The sequence below is a fragment of the Ctenopharyngodon idella genome, chromosome 21, assembly GCF_019924925.1.
Source record: "Ctenopharyngodon idella isolate HZGC_01 chromosome 21, HZGC01, whole genome shotgun sequence".
NCBI classification, from domain to species: domain Eukaryota; kingdom Metazoa; phylum Chordata; class Actinopteri; order Cypriniformes; family Xenocyprididae; genus Ctenopharyngodon; species Ctenopharyngodon idella.
The window spans coordinates 12,778,311-12,789,390 of NC_067240.1; positions in this window are offsets into that span (position 1 = coordinate 12,778,311).

Below are 11,080 nucleotides of genomic sequence, written 5' to 3' on the forward strand. Positions count from 1 at the left end.
TTGAAGTTACAGTATCCCTACCCTGTTGAAAAACTAGCAAATGCTGGTTAGGTATGTTTTGAAGCATGGCAGCACGTTTGAGCTGATTTAAGCTGGTCCTTAGTTGGTCATGAGCTGGTTTAAGCTGGTCAAGTGCTGGTCCTAAGCTGGTCCTAAGTAACTAGCTCCAGCTCAGGACTAGCTTATAACCAGCTCAGGACTAGCTTAAACCAGCTCAAGACCAACTAAGAACCAGCATAAACGAGCTCAAACCAGTTGCCATGCTTCAAAACATACCTAACCAGCATATGTTGTTTTTTTTTTCTTCAAAAGAGTATTGTCTAACCTGACTAAGCTCTATGCTGTTTTGAAGGCAGTGGTTCAAAATCTGCCCTGAAACCAAAACGAGGACCATGTGTCTAGAAGACATATCTCTTAAGTTCACTTTCTGTTTAAAATTAGTGCTATATATATATCTCATTTGAGCAGGTGCCCTTAATGGGTCATCTGTCTCCCTAACAAGCTGACAAATTCTGAGGTAAATAGACAAATAATGTGATCCCAACTTCTCTATTTAAGTCTCAATGGAGCTGAGTCAAAGAGTCATTGCAAAGCAACACTTTATGAGATCTTCCAGAAACTGCAGACGGTCAACATATCAAGTCTAAAGAGGGCCACAGGAGTCTTACGACACGATTTTATTGCCTGCATCTGTTCACCAGCAGCATTCATTTTTCAAGAATTTTCATGTTTGTACAATTGGTTGCTGCTGCAGGCTTATTGAGGAAACTCTCAAGAGAAGCCCAGAGATATCAATATCTCACACTATCTGATACTCAATCCTACAATCTTCTGTTCCTCCCATAATGGCTTAACTTGCTTTTTGGGTTGCACAAAGTAGAAGAGTCACTCCGTTCCATGAATCACTCCTTTTGTAATTATCTGTAAGTCACCAGTTCTGTTGCTGGAGAGCATCTCTGTTTAGGTTGCACGAGGATCCGGTGTGCACTGTGGCATGGTGAGCGCAGGTGTTAGTCTGGTGGATGCTCAGTGGCTTCGCCATCATCTGCCTGTCCACTCCCTCTCACAGCTGTGGTGGAGGAGATTGGATTAGCTCCATACGAGGCCTTGGGGGGTACGAGTGAACGAATGATTGCTTGACTGCAGAGAGAAACACAATGATAGTAAATAGCAGACTCCATTAAGGGCCCTGCATGGGCTGTGAAATGGCTGGAGAAAAACACAGCATCCAAAAAGGAAATATTCAACAATTAATTGCTCGTAGGAGTAGTACAGCCACACCGGCTCATGTAATAGATATTCTAGACATGTCATGAAGCTGGCTCGTGTGGGACCGTACTAGTCAAGAAACTATACTCTCTCTATTCTCTTGTGCTACAAATGTCTTATCTGCCGATTTATTGATGCTGTCACTCTTGTAGTTCATTTCTTCAACTGCCAAACAGCACCACTAAATCTGGAGGCAGAAGAGATTGTTCATAATTCTCATCACAGCCCAGGTCTCACCTGCAAACAAAATGACTCATTCTTTTATTTGAAATTTGAAACTAATGACTAGCTGTCAGTTTTACTGGCTGAGCTGCTCAGAATTTTGTGGAAAATGCCAGCAAGACCAAATCTGGGAGGAATACAGAGGTATTATGGATGGTTAGCGTTTTGCAGTTAAATATTGTTTATTTAATCTGTCCATGAACAATATCCAACAGAAAACATACATATGTTACAGGACAATACTGTCATTTTTGTCATTAAAAAAAGAAAAAAAAAAAGACAGGAACACTACATCTCAAACAATTTATTGTTTAAAGGCACAATATGTAAATTTTCGCCACTAGAGTTCGCTTATTCAAAACAAAGGCATAGCTTGATGTAGCCATGATTTCGCAGAATCATGGAGATACTATCTTCACGTCTATAGCCGGTGGAAAATAATTGAGACGGGACTCAGGCAGAAATCATGTTCATGGATGAGATTATTAACGTTACTGTAGTATGAGCAGGAGTGATTGCTAATGAGAGACGAGCGCGACACACGCCTCGAGAGCAGCAGATTTTTTTAATAAGTTGCAGTCGCCACTTGTGGGTTAAAGCAGCGCTGTTTTATCATTATACATTTGTGTGTTAAAAGTTATAGTGCTACTCTGCAATCGCTCGGCGGCTACTATGAGACACTTGTTGCACACTGTAGTAAGCTAGATCAATATTAGGCATGGTAAAACATGGTACTCGCGGTAAATCAAGAAAACAAGATTTAAGCAGTAAGACTTACTGTGTTGAGCTATATAACATGATTAGTTTTTTGTCAATGAATCTATCCCTCCAAACAGTTGCTCACCTAATAAAACGCATAATATATTAAAGCGTCTTTGGTGTTTCCATGGTTTCTACAAAATAAACTGGAAACCGAGGGTAATGTGATTGATAGGCAACGAACAGACATAAAAATTTTATTAATAGGACATCTACCACTTGTCGCTAAGTTGTTTATGTGTTTAAAATGTGTTTAGTTATTTGTCACCGACGTAATATCAGTGGGTGTTGCCTGTCAACACTGTCATGTTGTTGTGCACCTTTTAAGGTAAATAGCAGAAAAGTCTTGTGGCTATATTATGGTTGTGGCTATAAAGAGCGTGTATTTTACCGTTTATTGCCTGGTTCCTCATTACAAGTGTTTCAAAAGGTAAACCTTTTTACCAAAAGTCTACATATTAGTCCCTAAATGGAACATATCAGAACCTATTTAATGGGTACCATCTCAGCTTTTGTACCATTAGATGTACCATTTGTACTATTTTTTTTTTTTTCTCTCTCTGAGACTGCACCTTCGGTAAACACAATTTTTGTTTATAAATCCCTTAAAGGACATCCAATGTGTTTTAACAAATTTTAAATGTAAAAAATTAAATGGTCCTTTATTAGAGGGACAGTTCATGCAAAAATGAAAGAATGAAATTGTTTAGTCATGATTATGTAGGCTTTTTCGGCATATATTTTTCTTGAAGGCATGAGGAAAGATCAGCATGGACATTATGCTAAATATCACCTAAGGTTTTATTGTTTTTTAACTCTTTTTTTATTTGAATAATTTTTTTTTGTTTGTTTATTAATGTGTCTATTTAAACTGTGCTTTATTTATTTCCATTTTTATGTTTTAATTATTAAATTGATAATTGATTCCATAAGTAAGTGGTTTAGTCCAAATTTTCTGAAGAGACACGATCGCTTTATATGATGAACAGATTTAATTTAGGCTTTTATTCACATATAAACATTCATCAACTCACACATCAGTTGTGGTAAATGGAAGCTAAAGCATGTTCGCTTGACGTGCAAGAATCAATGAGGTTCAGTCTTTTGTGTTACAGCACGTTTGAGCTTCCACAAGAACCAATGAAGTTTATTCTTGCGCGTCAAAGCAAGTACGGTTGATCTTCTGTTTATGTTCACTGATCAATGTTTATATGTGATTATAAACCTAAATTAAATCTGTTTATCATATGAAGTGATCGTGTCTCTTCAGAAAATTTGGACTAATCCACTCAATTCATATGGATTAGTTTTACGATCTCCTTATGAACTTTATAAAGCGTCAAGGTGTATAGTTGTCAATGGAGGGACATAAATCACTCAGATTTAATTTAAAATATCTTCATTTGTGTTCCGAAGATGAACGAAAGTCTTATGGGTTTGGAACGACATGAGGGTGAGTAAATGATTACAGAATTTTCATTTTTTGGGTGTACACAAACATAGTTCACCTGTGTTCAGTTCATAATTTACATGTACAGCTCTTAGAATGGATTCCAAATCTCTTTGTGGTGCTCAGTCTTTGACTGTATCTCCACATTAAGTCTTCATTTGTGTCTTTATGAAGTGTTGCCCTTCAGACCTCGAAATTTTTATTTTTAGTACCCTATGCAAGATGTAGAAAAGGCTGCCCTTGCCCCTGGTTGTGAATCAGACGCAGTGTTATTCAAGGCAGCATAATGTCTTAATTTTCTTTTTATCGTTTTGTATTCTAGCCATGTCTTGTCTCTCTTAACCTACTATTGTCAGTCTTTTTAGACACTAATTGAAAACCATTGCATTGTCATGAACAAAACGGACATGTGACTTTTGAGGTTTTATTACTGTGAGCGCTGATGAGAATATAAGCATGGGGATATTGTGCAGAGAAATCATCACAGTAAAATGGTGCAGAAAATGCTAAAAGCCCTGTTTAGTATTTTACTGTTTCTAGTGTGCTTTTTTATTTTTATACCTCCACATGAGTCCATAGTAGGTTGATAGTTTCTCTAACATTAAAGAGCCTAGGCAGTGCACCATTCGTTTTTCTATGCAATGCCACTCGATCCCCACAGTAGCTTTTAGAGTATTTTTGTTGGCATGGGAACCGTTTCAGAGTCTCATTATAGGGCACAAAAAGATGGAGGCAGATTGCCTGAAGCCCAACCACTCAGTTTTGGTTTCACGAATGATAGTGACAGCACCATTCACAGAGAAAGGATGAGCACAATAGTTCAGATGACTAGCCATTGTCTTCATAATGTTTGTCATCTCTGTCAGTGTCGTAATGGAGGGAAGATCACAGAGAGTGTGATGGTGAGTCTTACTGCAATAAGATTGAGCACTGATATACCTTGTGTGACTTCTCTAATGCATTGTCTTCAATCTTCTGACAGCAAACTATCAAACAAATTTTATGAATCATGTTGGGCTGCCCACAACAATGCGCTCTCCTTCTCTCTTCCATTTATTTTTTCTCTTTCAACTGATGCTAGTCTATACTGAGAATTTTTCTCTCTGTGGCACGCATTACAGAGGCAGTGTCACAGTTAGATCTTGGCTGTCCTTCAACCCTTCCTAAAGCATTATTTCATTAGAGTTTCCTGTGGACAGCAGCGAAGAGAGATATGAGAGAGACCAGATCAATACAGCATATTGTGTCAATGTACTTGGTAAATGGGAGGTCTGTAGCTAGGAGATTCTTTAGACACAAAATTGACCAGGCTCAGTGTGTTTTAATGATTTCACTTTGGATTATGTTTGTTCCCTTGACAAGCCCATAGAACTAGTGGAGTTCCTGCTTTCGACTTTGAAGAGCTGCATTCGAAGAACTAATAAAGGGTCCTTCATGGAAAGCACAGTTTTTCTTTGCTCTTTTGACTTAAAAATATTTGAATCTACTTTAGCTCTAACATAAAATGATACATACTGTTTATCAAAACCACATTCATAGACGTATGAATGTAAGAAATTCATAGATCTATTTGTTTTCAAAATTTAAAAATGCCATTCAATTTTTTTCCTTAAATGCTATAAACGTTTTTTTAAACTTTATGAAACCGACATGAATGTAATTAAGAATGTGGCTACATATTTAAAAAGATTTTGCCTTTTCTTTATGCTGGCCTCTCTTATTTGTCATTGACCCAAATATCCTTCATCTTCAGCGTGTTTGGATTGGAGTAGCGCTGTCAGTGTATCTGAATGGTGTGACTTCTACCATCATGGCGCCTGTGACTTGTATGTGTCTGCCTTGACCACCCATGAGTGATCTGTTTTCTGGTCTTTTTATTGACATAGGCTGTCTCTGGTGTTTCCCTCCTCTCTGCTATCCTCTCCTCCCCTCTCGACTGTCCTTTTCTCATCTCTCCAAAACTTTGGCTGCCTGTCAGAGCATTCGTCCTTGTACATGTGTGCCCATGTGTAGCGGGATATGTGAGTTTATATGAGCTCTATGATGCACATCTGGTCTTCTACAGACTCTTAAATGCATTTATACAAAAAAATTGCCCATAACTCTCTTGGCTACAGGTTGATTCAAAGCATACAGTTTGTAGTTTTGAAGAACATTTGATATAGTTTTGAAAATCTATATTCAACCAAACAACTACCATCATTTTGTTGAATAAGCTGCATGTTATATAAAACAAGCTATTTTTCCTTCAGATTCTTTTAATAATTTCATCTGATATAATCAAAACCAGCAGGCAAATATTATTGAACCTTCTATTTTACCACAAAGTAGACATACATTTTTCAAAATTGTGCCTGGTATCCATTCTAGTGATGTTGTTTCTGCCAATACATTGCGCATAATGTTAGCATGTGAAAATGTATTGCATTTATTAATGTTTAATATCTGCGGTCTCTGAGACCTAAACTGAAGTAATGTAATATTTTTTGGTTAGGGCAAGTTTAAAATTTTGTTTATAATCTGCTCTCGTGAGATTAGGAAAGGTAAATGTTGAGTATATTTTTTAAGCTATTAAATAGCCAAACTGAACATGTTGATTATGCTGAGCACAATAACGCAACATGTCTGTCTCTTCCACACAAATCCCCAGCACTCTCTGGATGTAATGGGTTTGATTGTGTGTGTAAGGACAACCCTCTATGGCTGCATTGTCCTTCTTTTATGTGCAGGTACTGAACAGTGGCTTTAAGTGTTTACCTCATTTCTCTGTAGCTGTTATTCCCAGTTTTAAGAGGATTACATCTTGCCATCATATAATAGAGACATCTAATTTTCTTATTTCTGCTTCGCTTCTTATAACACTCCATCTGCTCCAGATGGGTTTTTGGTAAATTCTGCGTATGTGTCCATTTTTTTTCCGAGCTGAATAAAGGAGGTGAAATAGCATGGCCTGAGATTTGAGGTAATAGATCTCTGTAGGCTGTCCTCTTTCACTACATCAAATATGTTCACACCCTCTCACACACTGTTAAAGCATTGATCCGCATACGCTGAGGTTATGCCCGGCGCTTTGATAAAGGAGGCTCAAGCTGATGTAACAAAACCAAACATTACAGGATATAAATGATTTACAGTTCCCATCTGCCACACATATGTGGCCTCTGTTAACACTTATCAAGACTGGGGATGTTGCACAGGGCGATGCAAAACATCATTCATTATTTACACGTGTGTTAGTGTTGCAATGAACCTACCAGTGATACATACCAGAGTCTTGGTTGGTAGCTTCTCATACTGGCAGTACAATATTCTATGCCTTGAGATCACAAATCCAATACCAGTAAAAAAATAATAATAATAAAATGCAGAAACAGTCCAATTTCAGATTTTTTTTGTTGCTGCACCTCAAAGGTTACCTGCTGGATTTTCAGTATGAACCAAACTACAAATATTCATAATGTAGGTAACTAATAGTAAACTAATGTGAATTAAACATCCTTAAAGGGTTAGTTCACCCCAAAATGAAAATTCTGTCATTAATTACTCACCCTTATGTCGTTCCACACTCGTAAGACCTTCGTCCATCTTTGGAACACAAAAAAATATATTTTTGATGAAATCTGATGGCTCAGTGAGGCCTCCATTGCCAGCAAGTCAATTAACACTTTCAATGCCGAGAAAGCTACTAAAGACATATTTAAAACAGTTCATGTGAGTACATTAGCTCAACCTTAATGAAGCGACGAGAATACTTTTTGTGCGCCAAAAAACTTTACGAATCTTTTGTTTTCGAATCAGTGGTTCGGAGCGTGTATCAAACTGCCAAAGTCATGTGATTTCAGTAAACGAGGCTTCGTTACGACATAAGTGTTTTGAAATTTCAATGGTTCACCACTGGGGGGCAGTTTGGTACATGTTCCAAACCACTGATTTGAAACAAAAGATTCAAAGCTTCATGAAGCGGTGTTTTGAAATCGCCCATCGCTAGATATTGTTGAATAAAGTCGTTATTTTGTTTGTTTTCACAAAAAGTATTCTCGTCGCTTCATAACATTAAGGTTGAACCACTGTAGTTACATGAACTGTTTTAAATATGTCTTTAGTAGCTTTCTGGGCATTGAAAGTGTTAATTGTCTTACTGTCAATGGAGGCCTCACTGAGCCATCAGATTTTATCAAAAATATCTTAATTTGTGTTCCGAAGATGAACGAAGGTCTTACGGGTGTAATTAATGACAGAATTTTCATTTTTGGGTGAACTAACCCTTTAAAGTAGCAAAAATGATCTCTTACTCTTTTAGAAGATGCGTAATAGCGCCGCCTCCTTCCGTATTACAGCGAAAACACGGAAAGCCAAAAAAGTTCCGTCAATGGCGGGGAAGCGTTGTCTCATAAATGACGGAAAATTCCGTCAGTGGCAGGGAAAGAGTTAATCTGTTTTCAAAACGGTCTGAATGATTCGTTCACAAATTAGAAGTCATATGGACCACTTTTACAATACTTTAATGGTGCCTTCGTGTCCTTTTTGGAAGCTTCAATGCATAGAAATATGAATAGAATGAATAGAAAAGAGCGATCAGTACAGTCTTCGAAATTTCTTCTTTTGTGTTCCACAAAAGAATAAAGTGAATTATCCTTTTAGGCATGAGAGAAATGTGAACTGTTCTCACACAGCTGGTTAAATTTCACCATCTCACCACACCTCATTCCTCTGGAATATCTTACATTTAAAATGGCACTCAAGGACAAGCAATACTTGCAGTAAAGTCTGCTGATCTTATATTAGTTCAATAAAATGAGTATAATACAAATAATGTCCTGTCATTTACTCTGTTCTTAGAAAGATTTTGAGAGGATATTCACTCTGTAAAAGCATATAAAAATCTATTGCAGCTTGTACGCAAGTGGGCAGGCATTTGCTGTTCAGACTGTCAGCTCTCTATTTTGTGTCATTTTGAAATGTTGTAAGTAAGCCAAAACATTTTTCCTTTGCTCAGAGGCTGCTCATTTCTTCACTTACCCCTGATTTGCTGACCAGATTTTCCTGGCAGCGCAGATAGCATCAACCCTACAGCTCAGTTTAAAGCATTTACCTCTTGAAACAGTCAAAGGTTTTTAGAGTCTCTGAAATGGAGAAGTTGGTACTGCACCTCAGTTTATGATTTATGTGCTACGAGGGGCTTAGTGAATAAATATTAAAACACTGGTGTTGCATTAGCTGCCAGTAATAACAGGCTGCCTGGTTTCCTGTGCTGTGTTTGATTGTCTCCTGCTCACAGTGATTAACAGAGGAGAGTGAGAGGGAGAAATGAGACAAAGCAGACCGAATGAGAGAGGAAGAGGGAGAGAGAGCAAAAATGGAGAAGCTTTTATATGTGAGAATATGAAGCTGACCGAACCCTGTCATTACATTCACCTTAAACCATCTGGCCTAAATATGGGGCAAACTTCAGATCTTTTTAAAACCACAGCCATTTTGAGCTCTTCATTGTGGTGAATTATTATAGTTATATTAATCATTTGTACATATCATTTATACTATAAAACTAAGCCTAAAAGGAATAGTTCACCCCAAAAATGAATGTTTTTTCATTGTTTACTCCCTCTCATGCCTCTCCAAAACCATATAGGTTTTTTTTTTTTTGTGCAAGTGAGTCTTGCCATACAACTATATTTTATAGTGACAAAAAAAGGGAAGGGGGACACCTTAAAGCAGTTTGCATGACTTGTGCATTATATTTCAAGTCTTTTGAAGCCATATGATAGCTTTTTGTCACAAACTGAATTAACACTATTGTTCACAATTCAAAAAAGGTGTTTTGTGTTCAGATAAAAGTGGTTTGCTTCTCTCAAAACTCTATGATAGCTGTCATATAGCTTTGGCGCACAAGTGTACATGTTTTATGGAGTCCTTTTATGGTGCTGTTATAATAATAATTTTTGTCCTTTTTGAAGCTCTACACCCTCTGCTCCTGATGAAATGTTGTGTGTCATGACACAAAGGTGTGTAAATAATGACCGTTTTAATTTTTTAGTGTACTGACTCTAAATGTGACCCATTGGGCAGGTAAACGCACACCCCTGCTGCTTCCCACTACACAAAAATCACTCTTCCCATGATCCTCCTGGGATGACGGACGAGGTAGAGATGAACTCTCATTCGTTATAACCGAGGTAAACACATTATCAAGTCTGTGCACCGGCGTAGATGGGGTCATCGGAATTCATAATGATCATTTGGTGATGCGGCATTCTGTATATTTGTTTATAATTGAATCACATATGCAGCTAGTGAGGCCCTGGTTTTATTATTTGCTCGATGTGTTATGTGGCCTGCCTGTTAGCGTGAGGTCACGGGCAAAGAAACCCACACACTAGCGCTTGGTTGAGAGGGTGTTTTTTGCAGTTATGGCTCATATTCATTAACTAAGTGACACTGAGGGAGTGCATGCGCTGTGCGTGCATGATAGATACGGGCGGCAGGTGCTCTATCATGTGTCGTGGGTGCAGGCGCCATGACCGCATCAGTCCTGACACTGTGCAAATGGGACACATTCATTCCCTGTTAGTGTTTCAAATGAGAGTAAACACTCAACGAGAGGACTCTCCATCATACAGCACCTGAGATCGAGACGGAGTGAGAAAAAGAGAGAGAGAGATGCTGAAAAGCAGAAAGCAGACGTATAATCTGTCACACAGCTCTGAAATTCCATTGAAACTCTAAAACCTGCCACTGAACAGAGGTTCTCAATTAATTTTGCTTCAAGACCAATATTTTACATTCAGCAACGCAGAGTTTTTAATTGTACAAAACAAAAATGGTCAAATTATACACTTAGGGCTATCATACACCCATTGCAATGCAGCGCCAGGCGCGACGCAAGTGTTTTTTGCTAGTTTCAGCCCGATGCAGTTATCATTTTCACGTCCTGCACCACGTTGTTTAAATAGCAAATGCATTTGCGTCCATTTGTGTGCCCATGGGCGTGCTGGTCTGAAAACAAGGTGTGTTCAGGCGCATTGTTGGCGTGTTGCTATTTGGAGACAAATGAAATAGACTGACACAAAATGCCAAATATTAAAAATAAAAGGATCACAATGTAAAAGATTATTATTGTGTGCATAAATATAAAAATGCTTTGGTGGAATCCGGCTTGTCCCGTAGATGTTCTGCTCCATGCTTTAATCTCGCGCACGAGCAGACCCGTTTTCTTACTAGAGAAGCATTCAGTTTTTCCGCTTGCAAATTCCGCCATGTAAATAGAGAATCCGCCATGGTGCAAGCGTAACTTGCTTTTAAAGGGAATGGGAGATGAGACTCTGATTGGTTTATTGCATGTTACGCCCAAAAAAACCACATTTCTCATTAACAGAATAGGGA